The 22,469-nt window shown below is 40.3% G+C and overlaps 1 protein-coding gene across 7 annotated transcripts in view; it reads right to left on the minus strand.

The window, feature by feature from the left end:
• AOPEP (aminopeptidase O (putative)) overlaps positions 1–22,469 on the minus strand; it is a 387,253-nt gene that overhangs the window by 82,028 nt on the left and 282,756 nt on the right. The gene's annotated exons all lie outside the window — the stretch shown is intronic.

Genomic DNA, 22,469 nt, shown 5'->3' on the forward strand with positions numbered 1-22,469 from the left:
ACTGTGTTTTCTAACAACCTTGTGTTGTCTAATGTCGACCACTGTCTTATCTAACACCTCTAATGCATAGCATATTTTTGGTGCTAAATAAAAAAAAAACTGCAGTAGTAAGAGAATGGATCATTTCCAAATTTAATCTAATGTTGTGCCCAATGTACAGCAGAAGTACATTTCACCCCAGGGTTTTCATTAGCACAGTGATGCAAAAAATCCAGTGGAACCTACCATGTTGGCAGGAACAACTCCACAACACAGTAACACAATTTTCATGATATACATAGAAAACACACAACACACACTCCATTTTTGCTGGTATGAGATGGCCACTCCCAATGCCACAAAGGAAGAAATTGGCCAAAGCATTTTAAAATTCAGTAGCCAGCAAGTCCACACAAAAACTGATCCAGGTGTATAGCACATCAGGGTGTGTGCGCGCATGTGTGTGTGGTTGTGCGAGAGAGAGAGTAAAGTGCTGCAAATAATTACGAAGAAAATAAGAGGGGTTTTTTTGTGTGTTTTTTTTAAAAGAGTGGAACAATATCATCTTGGCAAAGCCCCTTCAACTCATTCCACAAATAAAACTTTCTGTAGCCTGGCTACATTTTGGACCCAACAAAGAAAACATACATTAGAATGTTTTGTATCCCAGCTGCTTTTTCTGTCAGTCACATGCTTCATAAAAACTTAAAATAATTCTTGTCTTGTAACCGTGCCTAATTTAATATGAAAGTCAGAATTTCAGCTCAAACCCTTGGGGGCACTCAGCTGGGCGACTGTTAAATCTTTGCCAGTACTTTGGAAAGAGTCAGGACTGCAACAAACCATCCCATGCACTCCCATAGCTCTAACTAAGCCAAGATGGTAATAAATTCAATAATCTGGAAAAAAGCCATTTGCACAGTACTAGTTTATAATATATCAAGGACATCCTTGTAAAGGCATCTTCAGCTTTACATATTTTCTCTTTACCCTCTCCCTACACCCAATCACTTAGCATTAACAACACAACACAACATAATTAAGCTGCCAAATTCTTCTTACCTGTAACTCGAAGCTAGTTTACTTTTATGCCCTACTTTGGAGCATTCAGCAGGTCAACAATAGGGCCAGTTGTAATACTCCCAGATGAGAACAGAAGCCTTCCCAGTGGAATAGGCAGGCATCTGACCAAAAAACAAACAAAAAAACCCTTCAACTTTCCTTTTTTGCAATTCCTTTCCCCCCCACTCACCTCCTCTTCTCTCCTTCTTAGCCAAGACACTGAATGGATTAGCATGTGTTGTTAAATAAGTTATTCATGCTGATGATGGTTTAATTGTTTTTAGGCTAGTCGTTTTCAACCTTTTTTTATTTGTGGACCCCTAAAAAATTTCAAATGGAGGTGCAGACTCCTTTGGAAATCTTAGATATAATCTGTGGGACCCTCTAGTGTCCATGGGCTACAGTTTGAAAACCGCTGGTTTAGGCACTCTCCACTTTGTCACTTACTTGTATTTTCCCAATAAACTAGTTTATCTGTAAATATAATAAATCAACACTACCATACCTTTTATCAACCTCTCTCTTAGTTTTCCAGTTCTTTCTTTATTCCATGAATGCTGAACTACTTTATTTTTTAACCTGCACGTGAGCAACCCAGAGTTCACATTGCTATGTCCATTATCAGTTTTTCATAAACATTTCACAGACGCACTCAAAGTGTTATGGGAAATTAAAACTCAGTACACAAAATACTCTCCAAAAGCAACTCTTTTCATGGTAGACTCTGTGGACTAGTGTTCTCTTTTTGTCACTCAATCAAATATGGTACAACCCCAGTTTATTCAGGAATATTTAAAAAATCTTCAGATAAATAAGCTTTCGGATGATTTGGGAGAAGGGGAATTGACACACTGTAGTGTGCAATGCTGCTAGGAGATGCAATCAAACATTGGTTAATTCATGATTTGGAAATAACTGATTGTACTGCAGAACAATTTAAATGAACTACTAAAACGATGGAGTTTGGGACTACAAATCATTACAATCAAGTAATGTTTTTCTGTACCCTCTAACCACTTGTCATCTTTTTGAGCAAAAAGCAATGCTCTCGACTCATGCACATCTTTCAACCCATCAATCTTGCTATGCTTTATAAACACTCATTTAGCCTCACAGGTAGTTAACTATTCTTCTCATTTTAAAAAGGCAGAAACTGAGGCAAAAAAGCAAATGCTGCTCCTCACTCTGAGAGCCTGGTGTGGCTCCACTGCATGTGATAGAGAGGGAAAAAGAACCTCATTCAGTTAGTCTGCACTCAGTGAACATCACAGAGTACAGGTCTGTGAAGGCTCACCGTGCTACAATGCAAGAAATTGATTTGGGGGCAGAAGGCTAAGGAGCAACACAGATCCATCAAGGGATTCAAGGGGTGGGACACATCAGCTAAAGCAGCAGCAGCAGCTCCACTGCCTCTGTCCAAAATGCATTTGAGTCCCACAGTACACTTTCACATGGTTCATTGATTCAGTCGGCATGCTGGGATCATATTTCCCAAAGTTACAAAGGAAATCAAGTGGCAAAAGCCAAGAATAAAATTTGGAACTCCCCATCCTGTGTTTCAACCTTTTAGGCCATCCTTTCTCCACAATAAAAGTGAAGTAACACATGCAGAGGAGGATTCTGAATCTGAATCCTTTCTGCACCATCACATGTCAATTAGGGAACAAAGAAATCTCCCCCATTCCTGGTTCTCATGCTGTTTGCAGGAATGGCTACCTTACAGGGTGTCTATAAAAAAATGATTATTTTTTATGAGAATAGGCTATTTGCCTATCGCTCAACCCCAACCTGGAAGACCAGTGGACTGCTTTTTGTCCGATCCCTACCTTTTACCTGTCTGGCCCTAGCAGCAATTAAAACTCAAACCGGCATAACTCTTGTGGTCATTGGAACACACATTTCTTCACACCAGGTCAAGGTGCAGTTTCCAGGGAAGATGGTATTTGATTACAGAGCAAGCAAGTGATGTGGGGTTTTAACAATAATCACCCCACTGGATTACAATGATCCAAACCACATATTGTGTTTGACTTAGATCCAGAACAAGAAAGATGATTGGTACCATACCAGTAGAAATGTGAAAGGACTGAAATAAAGTAACACAATAACTACGCAAAAGACAAACTGCCCCGCCCACCCTACCCCACGCCCAGCTAAAAATATACACATAGTATGCCATACAAAGAGCAAACCAAGTAAATACTACTTCTTTTAGGGCTGACCAAAGGATTACTGTTACGTGAGGGAATCAAGGTTGACTTTTTAAAAATCTAAAAATAATTCTAAGAATGCTTCCTGTCTCAATGCTTTGGACAAGAGAAAACAAATGAAAAGGACTTACAGCCTACACGCCATCTACGTCAGTGGTATTACACAACCTCCCTTTTAAAAAACATACTTCAAACAAATTCCTATACAGGATGCTCACAGGCTATAACTGACTGAAAACAAGTGCAAGATATGAAAGACATTCTGAAAGAAAAAAAAAAAAAAGGCTTGTTTTCAGCCCTCTCTATGTCCCTAAAAAACTGTACAGGAAACTAAAAAAAAGTCTAATAGTCTGACCAACTACTTATGATGAATTTTAACCCTCTGATGATTTAAAAAAGGAATAATATGTGCCTCTAACTTACTGTAAGGCTGCAAAATCAACTGAGGAAGGAGTTACATAAAATCACAAGAGATTCACATTACCAAAATCCCAATGTGTATATTTCTATTTTATGTATTTGTAAGACACGAGCCATTACTTGGAAGAAGTATATAATTTTATACAGTATAGGATTATTAAAATATATCTATCCTTCTCGCCCTTAGCTTCCCCTTATTTGGTATGTCATGACTCTTCCTCTTAAATCTCCCTTCTATGCCCAGCCCCAGTCCATTCACATGCACTTAGGCCTTGTCTACACTTGCAAGATAGGGCGCCCAGGGCTGATTTAATGCACTCTAACTCCTGAGGCGTCCACACTGGCAAGGCACGTAGAGTGCCCGGACTCTGCAGCTGGAGCGCTCCTGGTAATCCACCTCCACAAGAAGCATAAAACTTGCTGTGTCCCAGCTGGAGCACCACTGTGCCAGTGTGGACGCCTTGGTCTATTAATGCACTCAGATCAGCCTTCAGAAGTGTCCCACAGTGCCTGTTCTAGCCACTTTGGTCATAATTTTGAACTCTACTGCCCTGCCCTCAGGTGACCAACCTTTAAATTCCCTGGGAATTTTGAAAATCCCCTTCCTGTTTGCTCAACCAGGTGTGGAGTGCTCATAGCGAATCTTTCCAGGTGACCATGCCTCCACGTGCCAGGCGATCCCCAGTATGGAGCAATGGCGAGGTGCTGGACCTCATCAGTGTTTGCGGGGAGGAAGCTGTCCAGTCCCAGCTGCGATCCAGCCGTAGGAATTACGATACCTACGGGCAGATATCAAGGGCCATGATGGAAAGGGGCCATGACCAGGACACAGTGCAGTGCACGGTTAAGGTCAAGGAGCTGCAGAATGCCTACCACAAAGCCCGTGAGGCAAACCGATGCTCCAGTGCTGCCCCCATGACCTGCCGTTTCTAAAAAGAGCTGGACGCAATACTTGGGGGAGACCCCACCTCCACTCCGAAGACCACCATGGACACTTCAGAGGCCATAACTGCACAGAGTTCAACAAGGCAGGAGGAGAAAATCGGGAGCAGGGGTGCTGAGGAGGAAGGGGGCCCAGAGCCAGAGGATGGCTCAGCATCCCTACATGCATGCAGCCAGGAGCGGTTTTCAAGTCAGGAGGAAGGTAGCCAGTCGTAGCGGATGGTGCTTAGGGAAGAACAAACAGCAGAGGAGGTGCCCGGTAAGTGGCTTTTATTTTGGGAAGGTAGCTGTTTGGTGCGGGCTCTTGGGGCGAGGAGGGTTAGGGCTGCGTGCATGTCTAGATGCGGAATAGGGCGTTGATGTGCTCTCTCACATCATGGTAATCGGCCTCAGTAATCTCTTCAAAGATCTCATGCAGAAACGGGGCAATCCGGCTGCGCAGGTTCGTTGGCAAAGCTACTCTGCTCCTGGTCCCAGTAAGGCTAACATGTCTGCGCCACTGTGCCATGAGGGGCCGGGGGGGACCATTGCTGCACACAGGCAAGCGGCATAAGGACCAAGATGAAAGCAGCATTGGAGTAGAAGACCCTCCCTTGCTTCCCAGGTCACCCTCAGCAGCGAGATATCTTCCAGGAAGAACTCATCCTGTGGAAAACATGGGGACAGTGTTCAGTATAGGGACCCTCTGCAGCTGTTGGCTCTCCCCAAGGCACAGAACCAACCCCAATGAAGTCATGCAGCAGTCCCTTACTGAAAATCAAAAAGTACAGGAGTGGCGGGAGACTGAAAAGAGGCACGCCCAGCAGACTGTAGATCGCCGGCAGGAAAGCACACAGAGTGGCTCATAAGCACTATAGAGCAAGAAGTGGACTCGATACAGGCGCTCACAGCAATGCAGGTGGAGCACATCCGCGCCTGCCCCCCCCGCAGCCCTTCTCCCAAAACTCTTTCCCTTGTGCCCCCATGTTACCACCAACCCACTTCCCCCAGCACCCGGTTTCTTACCACCACCTGCCTCCAACACCTGTAGCTTCACCACCCAGCCCTGCAAACTACAACCCTTACCCACTCCACTCAACCCTCATCACCAAGCATTTTAGCCAGCCTGAAGGGCAGCACTCATTGCACAGCACTTCACACAGGAAGGCTGAATGTGATAACAGAACATACGCAAATCTGTGATTTTCCCGTTCCCCACCCTGCCCTCTTCCCTCCTCCCACACAGCACAGATGTGTCATGCCATTTCTGTTTCCCCAGCAGTTGTGTTTCTTTTCAATAAATGAATTTTTTGGCTTTGAAAACATTCTTTATTGCACTAAGTAAAAGATACTGTAGCCCAGGAAAGCAACAGGCACTGCAAGTCAGTGCATCATACATAGCAAACACAGATGCCTACTAGCATTGGAACCACTGCACTTCACTCCTGTGCAGGGCACCAAACATTACTGGTGGCTTTCAGCATCGAATTGCTCCCTCAAGGCATTCCTAATCCTTATAGCCCTGCGCTGAGCACCTCTAATAGCCCTGCTCTCTGGCTGTTCAAATTCAGCCTCCAGGTGTTCCATCTCCGTGGTCCATGCCTTTCACCCTTCCCTTCACAAATGTTACGAAGGATAGAGCATGCAGCTGTAACCATGGGGATGTTGTCATCGGCCAAGTCCAGCTTCCCATACAGACGGCCAAAAGCACACTCCACAGTCATTCTGCACTTGCTCTGCCTATGAACCACTCCTTGCTGCTGTCAAGTTGCCCCGTGTATGGCTTCGTGAGCCATGGCTTTAAGGGGTAGGTGAGGTCTCTAAGGATCACAAGGGGCATTTCCACTTCCCCGATAGTGATCTTCTGGTCTGGGAAGAAAGTCCCTGCTTTCAGCTTCCTAAACAGGCCAGTGTTCCAAAAGATGCGTGCATCATGCATCTTTCCGGACCAGCCTGCGTTAATGTCCATGAAACGCCCACAGTGAACCACAAGCGCCTCGAGAACCATACAGAAATACCCCTTCCGATTTATGTACTCGGAGACTAGGTGGTCTGGTGCCAGAATTGGAATATGCGTCCCATCTATCACCCCTCCGCAGTTAGGGAAACCCATTTGTGCAAAGCCAGCCACAATGTCACACATGTTGCCCAAAGTCACAGTTCTGCTGAGCAGGATGTGATTAATGGCCCTGCAAACTTGCATCAACACAATTCCAGTGGTCGACTTTCCCACTCCAAACTGGTTAGCGACCGATCGGTAGCTGTCTGGAGTTGCCAGCTTCCAGACTGCAATAGCCACCCGCTTCTCCATCGGCAGGGCAGGTCTCAATCTTGTGTCCTTGTGCCACAGGATGGGGGTGAGCTCAGCACAGTTCCATGAAAGTGACTTTCCTCATCCGAAAGTTCCTCATCCGAAAGTGCAGCCACTGCTCGTCATCCCAGACTTGCATGACGATGTGATTCCACCACTCAGAGCTCGTTTCCCGAGCCCAAAAGTGGCGTTCCACTGTGGTGAGCATGTCTGTGAATGCCACAAGCAATCTCGTGTCATATGCGTTATGCTAGTCGACATCATTGTCAGACTCATCACTGTCAGTTTGTAGCTTAAGGAGTAACTCGACTGCAATTTGTGACGTGCCGGCGAGACCCATCAACATATTCCTCACAAGTTCAGGATCCATTCCTGCAGACCGAAAGGGAAGACAGAGCGTGCAGTACAAAAAACTTTGAAAGATGGCACTAAATGTGGATGGAAGCACAGGGATTGCTGGGATGCAAAGCGATGCATCATGGGGCATTGGGACAGGACCCAGAATGCCTCGTCCCTCCCCCTTCCCACAAGCCACAGCGCCAGAATGGGGAGAGGGGCTCTGTGGGATAGTTGCCCGTAATGCATGGCTCCCAATGCTGCTGCAAGTGCTGCAAATGTGGCCACGCCACTGCGCTTGCAGCTGACAGTGTGACAGCAGTGCTTTCCCTGCTACCGTCTCCGAGGGCTGGTTTAACTCCAAGCGCTCTACATCTACAGGTATAGCCACGCCCTTAGATATTTCTGGCTCTTTTCTGACTCTTTCCCATCCCCAACAACAGACTCCACTATGCCTAGCAGTTTTAATATTAAAACTATTTACATTCCAACGAGTATTTAATACATTTTATCATGTATTCTTTTATTTCAATTTCTATTACAAGTAATATAAGTGCCTATCCAATCCTTTAGATACTTTGGACAAAAAATAAATTATAATCCCTAAAAATATGTATAAATACAACAGTTTATCTTCAACCCTTATAGCCAAAATTACCAAACTTAATAAATAAAAGGTCAGTATGTTTTATTATATTCTCACTGTAGCATAAGTACTGACCATTTCCCTGCCCCCAAGCCAGGTTTGTCAACTATTATGCTACACCATGTACATTTTATTGTATAGTACATTCTACTGAAGGGAAAGGATGGTCACAGGACTGGAAGCCAAGGCATCTGTCTTCTACTCCCAGATTTGCAACAGACTCACTGTGTGACTTTGGACAAACCTATCACTCTGTGTTTCAGTGTCTCCAGTTGTAAAGCTGAATTCATAATTATTACCTACCTCACAGGGGCATTCTGTAGCTTAATTAATTAATGTGTGGAACAAATTAGGAGAGAAAGGATGATCCAGGGGTTTGGTCAATTGCCTTAGACTTGAGAGACCTGGATTCAATTCCCTTGCTCTTCCACAGGCTTCCTATGTGACAACAGGTAAGTCACTTAGGATATGTCTACACCAGTGTAAGTCCAGGGTTTGAACTCAAGCTCAAACCTAACTCTTCTTCCCTCTACAGAGGAATCGCACTTACCCAGGGCTCGGACCCAGGGTATCAGGACCCCACGGGATGGAGGGCCTGAGCCTGAGTCAAGCCGGGACCTAGGGTTCAAGACCTTTTGCTTTGCGGTGTAGATGCAGCCTCTGACGAAGCGGAGATTTTCCCTTGCTATGTTGGATGTGAGCCTAAATGAGTCTTACTGTTGAGCCTATGGGAGTTTTACTGTTTTGCACGAATACTGTGTGTGCCTCAGCTTTCCTGTGTGCTGCACCAATACCTCAAGTGGTAGGAATATGGGTGTGTGACTTTGGCTGAGACCTCTGGGGCAGATGAGGCTGCTCCAGCTGCCTGCACGTACGCTATGGCCAGCGCCCTTCATAATCTGAGACCCAGGAGGGGGATGCAACCAGGTGATGACCAGGTAACTCTTTCCCAGGGAAGCGAAAAAAAGACAAGGAGGAGGAGCAACAGGGGTATCTGAGGTCAGGTCACTGGAAGCTGGGCATCTGATTGGGGGAAGTGGAAGAGGGGAAGTCCAGGGACTTGGCTGAAAGCCATCGATTTCTGTGTTAACAAGTTCTGTGTTCCTGTTGACTAATAAACCTTCTGTTTTACTGGCTCACTGAGAGTCACTGCTGACTGTGGAGTTGGGATGCAGGGCCCTCTGGCTTCCCCAGGAGGCCCACCTGGGCGGATTCGCTGTGGGAAGCGCACAGTGTGGAATGGGATGCTGAATGCTCCAAGGTCAGACCCAAGAAGGTTGAAGCTGTGTAAGCTTCTTGCCCTGGCGACAGTATGCTCAGAGAGAGGAGGCATGCTCCCCCAGAGTGCCAGCCTGGCTTTGTATGGAGTAGTTTCATGGCATCGCCCTGGTGACTCTGTGACACAGCCACACTGGACTCATGCTCTGGAAGTCTGTCAAAAGTATCCCACAATACCATGGGTTGACTTTCTTTGTCCTCTGGACAGGCAAGTTTGGCGGTCATTCAAATTTTCCTACATTGCACCACCAACAAAAAGCTAGAGTAGCCACATTTTGGAAGGGTGCTAGGAACTCTGGGTTATGGCTGACCGTACTCAGACTCACATAATGAAGTGTAGATGCTGGACCCCCAGGTTGGGACCCAGGGTTCAACAATTCCTAACCTGGGGTTACAAATTAGTGTAGCTATTCAAGCCATAGATTAACAAACCCAAGGTCTGCTAACCTGAGTTCAACTCACCCTGGGCGGACGTTCCAGTGTAGTCACACACTTAATATCTCTGTGCCTCAGTTCCCCTTCTGTAAAACTAGGATAATAGTAATTCCCTATTTTCCAGGGTGTTGTGAGGAAAAGTATGTTAAATGATTGTAAGGCTCTCAGATACTAATGCAGGCCATGTAAGTACCTTAGACAGATATATGCTTTGTGATCCCCTGATGGAAGCCTCTAAGGAAATGCAAGGTATTATTGTATTAAAAGATACAATGAACCACAGTACTACTAATTATATATATATATATAAAGCTTCTTGCCCTGTGCATATAAGAATCTTCCTGGCTTTTCAGTATATCATATATATACATATGCTATACTGAAAAGCCAGCAAGCTTCTTGATTTTAATAATTTGATGATGGTAGTCACTGTTGACATAAACCAGAAGTAGCACACTTGATATGGAAATGCATTTTGTCACGATCCAGTGGTTCTCCCCCACTATTGATCAATGGGTGAGGAATAAAATTTGCTTTAGAAGCAGTTTAAACGTTATAATTCCCTGATCAACTTTATAATAGGTACCATCAAGTAAGAGAACATTCTGTATTATAATAAGAGTATGGTTCAATAAATACTTGAGTTGGGCAATTGCTGCAAAATACACTTTCTGTATTTGTTCACATTTAAAGACAAATTCAATTCAGCCAAACTCACCGCTCTTTGCTGTCTGTGAACATTCAAGCTTTATATACATGAATTCTTGAGGAAAATCCATGTTAAACTCATGAATTTGAGTATTTGTACTGGAAGTGGTATATTTTATATGGAACTCTGTACCTAGCAGCCTAAGTTTCCTAGGAATTATGTCCTGTGCAAAATTTCTCTGGTCCAGAAAGGAAGAGAATTCAAACATTCTAAAATTCACATTTGACTCAGTGCGAGTCAAAGCCCAAGCGGTAGTTATACTCATCCAATCAGGAAACAGAAACAATGGCCTGTGACTTATGTAACCTAGTACAACTAACCAACATAGCTTGATATTTCAATAGCTGAGTATCAAATATTGTCAGTCTGTAAAGTTTAATAAAAATGGGAAAAAATTGTCAAATTAGTTAGAATAGCTATCACGTTCAAAGAAAATGTGATTTCACAGACATTCTAGGAGCAAAAGAGGCTAAATCTCTTAAATAATAATTATCTGCAAATTATTTACAGCAGAACTTCAGAGTTACGAACAGCTCGGGAATGGAGGTTGTTCACAACTCTGAAATGTTTGTAACTCTGAACAAAATGTTATGGTTGTTCTTTCAAAAGTTTACAGCTGAACACTGACTTAATATAGCTTTGGGTATGTCTTCACTATCTGCCGGATTGGCGGGCAGCAATCGATCCAGCAGGGATCGATTTATCACGTCTAGACTAGCACTATCCTGTCGACTCCTGTACTCCAGCACCATGAGAGGCACTGGCAGAGTCGACAGGGGAGCAGCAGCAGTTGACTCACCACGGTGGAGACACCACGGTAAGTTGATCTAAGTACGTCAACTTCAGCTACGTTATTCACGTAGCTGAAGCTGCGTAACTTAGATTGATCCCCACCCCCCCAGTGTAGACCAGGGCTTTGAAACTTTACTATGCAGAAGAAAAATGCTGCTTCCCCCCCCTTTTTTTAAGTAGTTTATGTTTAACACGGTGCTGTACTGTATTTGCTTTTTTTCTGCATCTCTGCTACTGCCTGATTGTGTACTTCCGGAAATGAGGAGTGTGGTTGACTGGTCAGTTCATAACTCTGAGGTTCTACCGTACGAAGCTATACTGAAAATTGTTCAGATTAAGCTTTCTGGGTGGCGGTGGGAAATCTGTAGTTAATTCCACTTCTTTGGTTTTATGCTCCCTAAACTAGCAGGAGTTGTGAAGAGAGTCTACTCAGGCTCCATGAGGTAGAATTGCTATGACAGCAGAAACATACAAGTCCTGGGAGGTCCAGGAGTGGAAATACACGAGTCCAGCAACTATGATGAGGGAGACATCAACAAGATAGAAGAAAACGATATGCCCCTCCCCATCCTACCCAATAGTTTTATCTCTGCTATGGAATAAAAGAACATTTCACATCTCTCAGTAGAGACATCTCCAGGTAATTAGGGGAAGCCAAATCTCATCTTTAATCAGAAAAATAGTGACTTATAAAGAGGACCTTGAGGATGGATAATGAAGGCCCTGATTCAGCAAAACACTTAAACCTATACCTAACTTTAAGCAGGTTAGTAGCTCCACTGGCTTCCTCAGAAGTCCAGGCAAAATGTAGATAAATCTCTTAAATATTAACAAAAACAAAAGACTTATATTGCAAAGTTGGTAACGAGTTAGTCATCATTTCTTTGAAAACAGGATCTCAAACATGGAAATGTTTAAAACTCTGTAGCTTGACTTCATTTCTGTTTGCAATATGGATGAGAAAGCATGAGCAACAAAATCACTGGCCTTCTGGGCTCAAGGTAAAGCCCATCTCTTTTCCCAGACATTTGTCTAAGAAGAATGGGAGCAACTGATTGTAATGAAAGTTCTTTTTATGTCCACAACTGAAAGACATGGCACTGTATGAGCTTGTGTGTGTTTACCATATTTTGCAATGTGCTGTGAACCATATGGAAGGACACAATTCATAAATAAAAAAAATTATAAATTAAAACACTTTCAGTGAAAATTCAAAGTGTTGTAAACAGTAACATCCCACTAAATAAGAGACTTAAGAGGATATTATGTCATAACCAGATGCACAGTGAGCACAAGTAAAAACAAATTTTTGTACCTTTTTATCAAGAGGTACAATATTACCATTTCCAGTGGTTTGCCCCACCAAAAGCACAGAGAACGAAAACAGTAATGTTTTAGGTCTTGAAGTTGTAGAGGTCTGTGAGGACATCACGTCTGTCTGGGAGGAGCTCAGTGCAGGGTCAGGACTTTGCTTAACAGTAAAATGTGAAAGAAAACTTGCACCCACATAAGGCAGCTGTGAAGTGCTCTGGTGACATCACATAATTTTAATTCAAATAACTCATTAATATCAAGAGAAAACTTCCCTCAATAGATTTGCAGCTTTCCATGCACAATTTTGAGATACCTGGGGGTTCAATTTTAAAATGCAGGAACCTACATTAGGCACACAAAATTTGAGAGCAGCTCATATACATGTAGAGTCTGGATAATTGTGGATGCAACTGGTGACTGTCTGAGCAATCCTATAATCTGCATCAACAAAAGCAAGATATGTGGAGGAAAGTGTATGCATAAATTACAAAATACCCACATTTGAGAATTTGACCCAGTGTGTTTAATACACAGCATACACTAACAAAGAACACTATTTTATTCTGTCTTGCAATTCATTCCTCTTCTTCTCCTCCTCTAATAGTTTTTTTTACAGTTTTTATTTGGCCATGATATTTTGTCATGTTATGTTTGGTATCATTGCCTATTCCTAAGACTATAACCATCAAAAGGCAGATTTAAGAACTTCCATAATCTTTTGAGTGTCTTTATTAAAAGCTTTGTACTCTGCCTTCTGTGCTTATACATTTAAAATAATATCCATCCTTTCACACTATTATACATGTATTTTTACAATACGTGAACAAAATATAAACAGATGAGAGACAGATAATGAGGGTAACAGCTAAAAACAACCATAAAAAGGTTAAGCTTATTTCTGACAAAACGTATTAAATAAAATACTGAAATAAAGCATATTTTTGAGCCAGACCACTAAGACTCCTTTAGAGTCATTACAGTCAATCACATCAATAAGAACTCAGGGACATTTAAATCATGTGGATTATTCAACTGCCATGCATGAGTCTGCATTCTAAAACTTCTTATGAAGTTTCGGGGGAAGAAAAATTATGTAGTATGAGAATGTAGCTCACCAAACGTTTCCCAAATGTGATAAGTATGTCATTCTAGTTTCTAAAATGCACCAAAAGTAACAATTTTCCCTCTAGACCCAAAGCCAGCAAAAATTCTACTCAGAATTAATTATAAAAACACTAGAGGGAAAGGAGAAACTTGAAAGCAGGGTGGATAAAAATCAGTGATTTAAAAAAAAAATTGGATTTTTTTTATTTAAATTGGATTTTTTTGATAAAATGCTTTTTAAGAAAAAAACCTAGCTGAAGATAGTTTTAATTAAGATAGCTTTGAGCTATAATGTATCTCATCATGGAATAGGGATTATAAATTCTAATTTTATAGTACGAGACAATATAGTCAAGTAATGTTTAAGAAAAGTTTTGTAAATGAGTTCCAATAGTTCATGGATTAGGGACCCAATCTTATGGGGTTCCAGGGGCTTCTGTATAGATTATTTAGGTTAATCTTTCTATCTACCCAATGGGACTCAGTGCTCAGTCTAGAAGGTATCATCAGAAATGCTTAGTTTTGCAGTTCTCAAACTGTGGATTTGTGTCTCCAGAGATAACATGCTTGTTAAACAGCAAAAATGTTTTTAAATAAATAAAATAAATAGATAGAGGTGAGAAATAACAGACCTCAACTCTATTGTCCTTCTGCACATTTCTGTACACAGAGTCAATCCCTTACCTCTCTCTAAAAGTGCAAAGTTTCAAAAAGTTCAATGAATAGATTGTTCGGGGTGGAATAGATCTGCACAAGGAGAAGAAGTCTGGAGATAAAGGTGAGAAGGGAGAGACAGGCAGTAGGAACAAAAGTGAAACTGTTCGAGCAGCATATTCCAGAAGTCTTGAGGTCTTTCTGAGTGTAACCTTCACTGATTTGAGATCTACCATACCACTCTCTCACTAGAAGGGAAAACCTATAATGGCAGCAGGCCATAAAAGAGACCCAATTTGGGAATATTTTAATGAAGTTCCTCTACCTGTGAGTAAGACAGGCATGCACGCAAAATGCAAACAGTGCAACAAAGAAATGCAAGGCCCAGTTACCTGAATGAAACAGCATCATGAGAAGTGTTCCTTCTCAGGAGGAAGCTGCGTTGAAGATGATGAAAGGAACATGTCTGAACATGCAGGATCATCAGGTTGGTAAACTTTTTTATTTCATACTTCTTTCTTAAGGACTGCCCGTCTCCCCTCTGACCTATTCTTGAATTCTCATGTTTGAGCAAAAAATATAGTTGTTACTCTATGGTACTATCATTTTAGATGCAGTGGTGATAATAAATAAGTAGCTGAAATAGGCGGATCTTCTTTTTTACAATTTCACCGTTAAAGTAGTATCGAGTGTCCGTGAATGCAATGAGTAATACTAAATGAGCAGTATGGTAATAATAATTAAATAACTGCATTGACTTATTTTGTTTAGGAGAATCCATCCTCAACATACAGAATTCTGAAGACTGTCCACCTTCAAGATCACCATTTTCTATAGTTTCAGAGTTATCTGCCAATGACAGTGTTTCAGTCACATCATGTATGTCACATAGCCACAGTATATCATCTACAGCAAAAAGAAAAAAAAAATCTCCATCATCCAGAAACAACCATAAGTCTGTGATAAGAACCAGCAGATTACAAAAAGAGGTAATTGATGAAAAAAATTGCCCAGTTTGTTTATGCAACAAACTCTCCTTTCCATACGAGTGAGAACCCACACTTCATTAACATGGTTCAGTCATTAAGACCAGGATACAGTCCACCCAACAGAGCAGATGTTGCAGGCAAATTGCTGGATAAAGTGTATGACAGAGAAATTGAGCAGTGTGCAAAAGGTCTAGAGAGTGGAATTGTTAACCAGAGTCTTGATGGGTGGAGCAATGTCCACAATGATCCTGTTGTATGTGCTTGTGTGACAACAGAAGAAGGGAATGTCTTCCTTACAGAAACAATTGATACATCAGGAAATGCGCACACAACAGACTACTTACAAGAAGTAGCAGTAAAAGCTATAACAAACCGTAGAAAAAAAATTAAAATGTCTAGTATGCAGCTTGGTCACAGACAATGCTTCAAATGTATCCAAGATGAGAAGAAATTTAGGAGAGAGTGAAGAGAGTCTAAAGCTAACAACATACGGTTGCAGTGCTCATTTGATGCACCTCCTAGCACAAAGACTTTAGTGTTCCAGAAATAAAGGCTAATATTGTTGAAGTTGCAAAATACTTCCGTAACAACCACTTTGCAGCAGCTGCTCTGAAAAAAGTGGGAGAAACCAAGCTAACTCTCCCACGAGACGTGCGAGGCAACTCAGTTGTGGACTGTTTTGAGCACTATATCAAAAACTGGCCTAATCTGATGATAGTTGGTGAACAAAATCGTGAAAAAACAGATGGCACTGTCACAGCCAAAGTTCTCAACATTGGGCTTAAGAGAAATGTTGAACACATGCTGAGTACCCTGAAGCCTATTTCTGTAGCCTTGAACAAAATGCAGGGAAATAGCTGTTTTATTGCTGATGCTGTTGAAATTTGGAAGGAACTGAGTGAGATCTTAAAAAAAGAGAAATATGCAACAACAGAGTTAAATTACAAGCATTAAAAAAACAAATGGGACAAGCACTATCTCCAGCTCATTTTCTTGCAAATATGCTCAATACTCGGCACTAGGGTCAAACCTTACTTAAGTTACAATTCTGCTGAAGAAGAGGAGTTGGCTATCACATGGACATCCAGCAATCATCCCTCCATAATGCCAACTATAATAAACGTCAGAGCTAAGGGTGAACCATTCAAGAAATATATGTTGCTAATGATGTTTTAAAGAAAGTCATAGTGAACCAGTGGAAGTCACTTAAGGACTTGGATTCAGAGACTGTTGAAGTGATAATCTCACTTTTAACCACTGTAACTTCTTCTGCCAGCGTAGAAAGAATATTTTCTTCCTTTGGACTAATTCATTCCAAAATGAGAAATTCTTTGGGATCTGAAAAAGCAGGAAATCTTGTTTTGCTTTTCCAGATTATGAACAAACAGGAAAATGAAGATGAAGATGACTGAGTTAGCTGCTGAAGCCAATATTTTCGGTTTCTCATGTTGACCTGGCTGACATAGTCGATTTAATTTGTTTTTGTTTTTTTAAATAATTCATTTAACTACTTCACTTCAAAACAATTTTAACAAAAACAAACCTGATTTTAAAAAACTTGAATGCTTAACTAAATTCAAAAATCATATGCTTGTTTTGTTAAAAGATTATATATTTGTTTTTGAAGAAAAAAATCCAGAATACATAACTTTGTTGTTTTAGTTAAATAAAACAATTTAAATGTCTGTCCGGTGATGTTCCCCTCCTAATGCAGCATGGCAAGAAAATCCTCCAAATACTAATGATTAACCTGTTGAACTGAATAGTTCACGTCCCAATGACTTCATAAGTATGTGCTTGAATTACCTTTGGTAAATGCAATAACCAAACCATCATTCATTTTCTGATATAGCTGTAAAACTAATCTGAAAAGTTTTCAAAATAAATCACTTAAAAAATATATATAGTGTATACCTTCTAAAAATGAAACCTACATCTATATGTGAGGTGTGAAGAATATACATTAAGGTTATAACAATCAACAAGAATGTACCTTTATGTAGAAATCCATGATTAAATCCAGTCAGCCTGACTAGTGATTTAAATCAAATCCACCCTGCTTGAAAGGCACTGAAAACAGTCCAATCCTTTTTCTTATTCTACATTTTGGAAAGAACAAATGTTTTTTCCACATTTTCTCCTTCCACATTTTATAAAAAATAAAGGCTGGGCAAATATGTAGCTTGCCAAGTATCAGCCACCTAAAACAAGGCTTTATACATGGAAATAATGACAGATCTTAAGCTATAGTGGTATTAGTGGGTGCTACTAAAATAATACATCCTATTAGTATCATATGATAACGTACACAAAGGTTAGCTCATTAAAATGCCTCCACTGAGCATTATTGCCAAATAAAGTGTTCTGCCACAAAAGTGCAACTAATTTCTTCTATAAATTAAATAACCTCTAAAACAGCTTTTTTTTTTTTTGTAAACTACACAAACCTTGTGTTTTACATTAAAGTGACCTTAATCTTTCACTACACAGGAGGGATGACTGTTAGCAATGAACTGCTGTAATTACCAGGGATGTAATTATCTGTAAACTATTTCAACACATGGCTATGCTAGCCTGGGTTCTCCCAATTTAGTAATGGTCATCTCGGACTGGGGAGGGGAACTACTGCATCATGCACACAGTGAAGAGTTGTTTTCAACACTCCAAAAATGTGGCTAGTGGGAATTATTCACCTCACTGACATCATCAATAATAATTAAGAGGTCTATGAAAATTAATGTGACCCCTGGTTTATCCTGTGTGATCATGCTTAGACACTAACAATGAGGTCCACTATTCAAAAAGAAACTAATACATTCTGATATCAACACTATTCCATATAAGGTGCAACTGAGGTCAGAATCAGGCTCACTTTTTGTTAAGGCTCCATCAATAGCTGTATTCAAATTAAAAAATACATATTTAAACACATGGTATCTTCTTGCCCATTTTGATGCTATCAGAGTCACTGTAAAGAAGCAGGCTATTTTGATATTGTCTTTATTATAATTCCAAAAAAGCGTTATTTTTTAAAACTAAATTTTGCAAACAAGTCCATTAAAATGGGTATTTTTAGCAAGATGGGAAGTGAAATCCTAAAATATTTAATGTTAATGAGCAGTAATTACATCCATACATGCGTAGTACAGAGAAATATAGAGATATATATGAGGATTATGACTATGCTGGAAAACTGATATGTAAAAGCATATTCACAGCATTCGCTGTAACACAGTTAACGAGTATGAGGTATTGCAGAAATCTCACAACTGAGTTATCTTTCTCTGTTTGGCTAGGGAATGAAATATTGTACGTAATCAATGAAAGCCTGTTAGTCTTTGCAGATCCTGCAGGGTTCTGTAATAATGGCATAATTTGGTATGGTACCATTTCTTCTGAACCAATACACAGTGGACTCCACAGAATTCTCAAAGTAAGTTCTTTACACTCTTTTTTGGTCCGGGGGAAGGGAAGGGGGGGCGTTAACGGCACTGTATGGGTATCCAAGTTCAGAGCAGCCTTAATTCTGAACTTCTTAGTTTTGTGGATTCAATTAAAATCCTTAACATTAAACACTTTATAAATATAGATTTACACCACACTATTTAATAATGAGGATTTTATATATACTTGTGTGTGTGTTGAGAGAGAAAGAGATACACACACATACATGTCATTCTTGGTAAATGCTTTAGTGATACTGTGCCTCTTTCAACACATTTTTGTTTTATTTGTGAGGTTTTGTAACCCCTTTGCACTTAAAAATTTAAAACCACAACTCATATATTAAAAGAGTTAAAGGACTCATTTCTTCTCTTTCAGCCATTAACAACAAATGCACAATTGAGTAAAGGATGAGAAAGCTATAACGTTTAGCACCATCAGCACATATTCAGGTTTTGCTTTTATTAGAAACTTAACCAACTGTTTCAAAACAGTCAGTTTTGCTCACATTATCAGGGTTTGAAATGTTACTAATCATTATTAGAGCAAAAAGAAAGTGAAAGATCAGTAAAATAAAAATAACAAAAAAATAAAAGACCATAATGTATTAGTAACCAGCAGGAATTGCTTTAAACAGATGAAAACAAAGATTTATAAGGAAACAGCTGAAATTACTTTGCTAAAGTTGACTTTTCCCTAAGTCTCAACAGAAGAAAAACTAAAAACACTATGAAAAAACAAGGGAAATGCAACTTAGATAATTGGGATAATTAAGCCGCCTTTATATATTGTAAATGTATATTTTTTATTTCAGTGCCCTTAAAAAATCATTGCTTATTTACTCCATTTTAGGGCACTGATTCTCCTACTCATAAGCTGTTCACTGCTCTCCAAAAGGAGTTTACATACTTCATTTTTAATATTGAACTCCAGCTACCAGTGGCATCACTGATGCTGAAATTTAGGGGCAATGTACATGCAGAATTTAACTAGCCTACTAATAAAGAGTATTTTTCCCTTTCAATTCCCCTGTAGATGCAGATCACATGCATATGATGACTCTATTAGTCTGACTACAATGCTGTTTTCTTCTGTGTAGTACTTAGAATTGGCAAGAGAAGTGGCCTTCTTCTCTAAATAGGCACAGCCCAAAATAATAATATTTACCACTTCCATCAGACTTTTCATATTCAAAGCACATTACAATATTAACTAATTATCAACTTTTTTTTTTTAGTCCTGTCTCACCCTCCTTATTTCATCCCACCACTTTCCCACGAAAATATTGCTCCGCTGTGCACATGCCTGTAATATCCACACTACTGATCTGCTCCACTGCCCATTGATTAGAATAAGAGACAGCAAAATAGTAAGATTTAATGGGAGAAGGGGGGGAAGGGTGTCAGAACAGGTAGGAGGAGGAAACTGAAGGGGGGAGAAGGAGGACATCATAGGACCAAAGGGAAGTGGCAATGGATTAACATTGATAAGGGAAAAGGGGGAGGAAAGGCAAAAAACTCGAGACAAGACATAAAAAGGCAAAAAAGGGGACTAAAAGTAAATGGTGAAAATATAAGAAGTGGCACAGGACACTGAAAAGGAAGAAGGAGAAAAGAGGATAAAAAAAGAACTAGAGGAGGTGAAAATATTGCACAAATGGCAAAACGTTAGACAAAAGGGTCTCTGAGCAAAGAGAAGAGCTAGAACAAGGGGGAAACAAAAAGGATGAAAGAAGTTTGTGAGGAAAACAAATGAAATGTAACATTAAGATAGTACAAGAAGGCGCGGTGGGAGGGGGGAAGAGAGAACTTTTAATTACTACTCTGGGAGCTGGCTCTCACCTAGGGTCACTCATTATGTTGCCTTGATCCATTGTGAGCTGCTCCACTGTGCAGAGCAGCACCACAGTTCTAGACAAGCTTCCCCGCTGTTTTGCGGTCCACTTAATTGCAGTTAGTACTACTAGTTTCTACAGCCCATATCCAGCATTTGTTATCTTCAGAAATTCATTTAAAAAATATTTATAGCCAGTGCCTCAAAACTTAGCTCTTAAAAATGCAGCTTGGTGCCTAATTACTGCAACTCACTGCCAGTTTTCAACAACTCCATAACTTTTCTTTTTCCCTTATTCCACAAAGATCATAAGAATGAGCAGCTGCTTTGATTTTGTGGTGTCATATATGGGGTGGTAACGATAAAGCTACTCATCCAGTAGAGGAAATGTGCTTATCCTATCACAATTACAAAGAAATGAAAGTAATGGGCAGGGGACAGTCAGACAGCATAGAATTAAAAGTTTAGAAGTTACATTAAAAAGTTTAGTTGTATGCTCTGACAGATACGCAAGATCAAATATGTAGTTCATTTTCAAGTTCTGGTGAAATACATTCAGTAACCTTGTTTTAACTACACTTGTGACACATACATAACCAGCCCTTCTCCTCATCTCCCTCCTCCATTCCAGGCTCATTACAGCCCTCCCTTTCTTCAAGGCCCCCTCCCTCTACACTGAACTTTTATCCATCGTAGGAAATATTACTTAAACTCATTTGAAACTGTTTCTAATATGGTTTGGCATGCCAGCATGGACACAGCCAAAAGTCTAGAACACTGTTTTAATATAGTTTGGCCAAATTTTGTTGGAAACTATTTTAGCTTGAACCAAGTTTAAACTCAGTTCCTTAGCATAGTATAGCTGGGACCGGAGTCTCAAAGAATACCTTTTTGTCCTCTTCAAGTTCCCAGCCGCATCTCAATGTTCAACATTGCAGCTACCCCCCTTCTGGCTGAAAAGTAGACGGTACTCCACCCTCCAGGCCTTGTGGAGTCTGTTCTTGTATCAAACAGAAGGTCACTGAAAAGCACTTCTTTCCTTCTTTTGGGGCTGAGTATGCCAACTACAGCACTTTGAATCTCAGCTGGCCATGCATGGGAGGGATGGACCAGGAATCACTCATATTTATGGACATAGGAAGAGAGTGCGTACATTTCCAATTACTTTTGTTTCAAATGTCAATTCTCTTATACTTACAATGACCATTCAAAAACAAAAACAAAACTAGCAATTCTTTGGATTATTTTTACATCTACTATTTTAGAGTGGTGCTTGATTTTTATACAGCACCTCGCACATTCCTACGAGCTTGTTTACACACAAATGTAAAAAGTCACTAGCATCATGTAAACCTCCATCATACCTGGAGCACACAAAACCACTCTAAATATGCAATTTTTTTCAGACATATGTGTATACACACACATATATACACCCCTCATGTAAACGTGCAGTATGATAGGAAATTAATATTTGGTAGAACTTATTGATATTTCCTTTTGGATCAGAAGCTTGTAAATTATAGGTTCACAGACTAATCCACACAAATGCATACATTATTCCTTTACTATCTCATGAATCCCCAGTTACAAAATACATTAATGTATTCATTTTTCTCCAATTCATTTTGAAATTACCAAATTGCATCCTTTAGTTCACCATGAAGCTGGTATATCACCCGCGCAATAATGTACTTTGAAGACATTTGTCAAATACTGCAATGCCCATACTAAGGCAACACATCCCAGTAGTTGGCAGCCATGCTATCAACAAGAATTTGGCTACAGAATCAGCAATGATTCATCATACATTCTAGAAGCATTGTAGAAGAAGCAAAATAACACTGCTATTTTAATTGTTTGTTAGCTTTAAAGATTTTAAAACAATATTAAAATTAAAAACAGACAGTAAATCCAAAGTGAGAAAAAAAACATTTTTCCTGGTTCTGGTTATTCATTTCCAAATGAATTTTTACTCATTATTGCTTTGTGTTCTAGATAGCAATTTAAAAAAAAAAAAACACACAAAAAC

The sequence above is a fragment of the Lepidochelys kempii genome, chromosome 5, assembly GCF_965140265.1.
Source record: "Lepidochelys kempii isolate rLepKem1 chromosome 5, rLepKem1.hap2, whole genome shotgun sequence".
NCBI classification, from domain to species: domain Eukaryota; kingdom Metazoa; phylum Chordata; order Testudines; family Cheloniidae; genus Lepidochelys; species Lepidochelys kempii.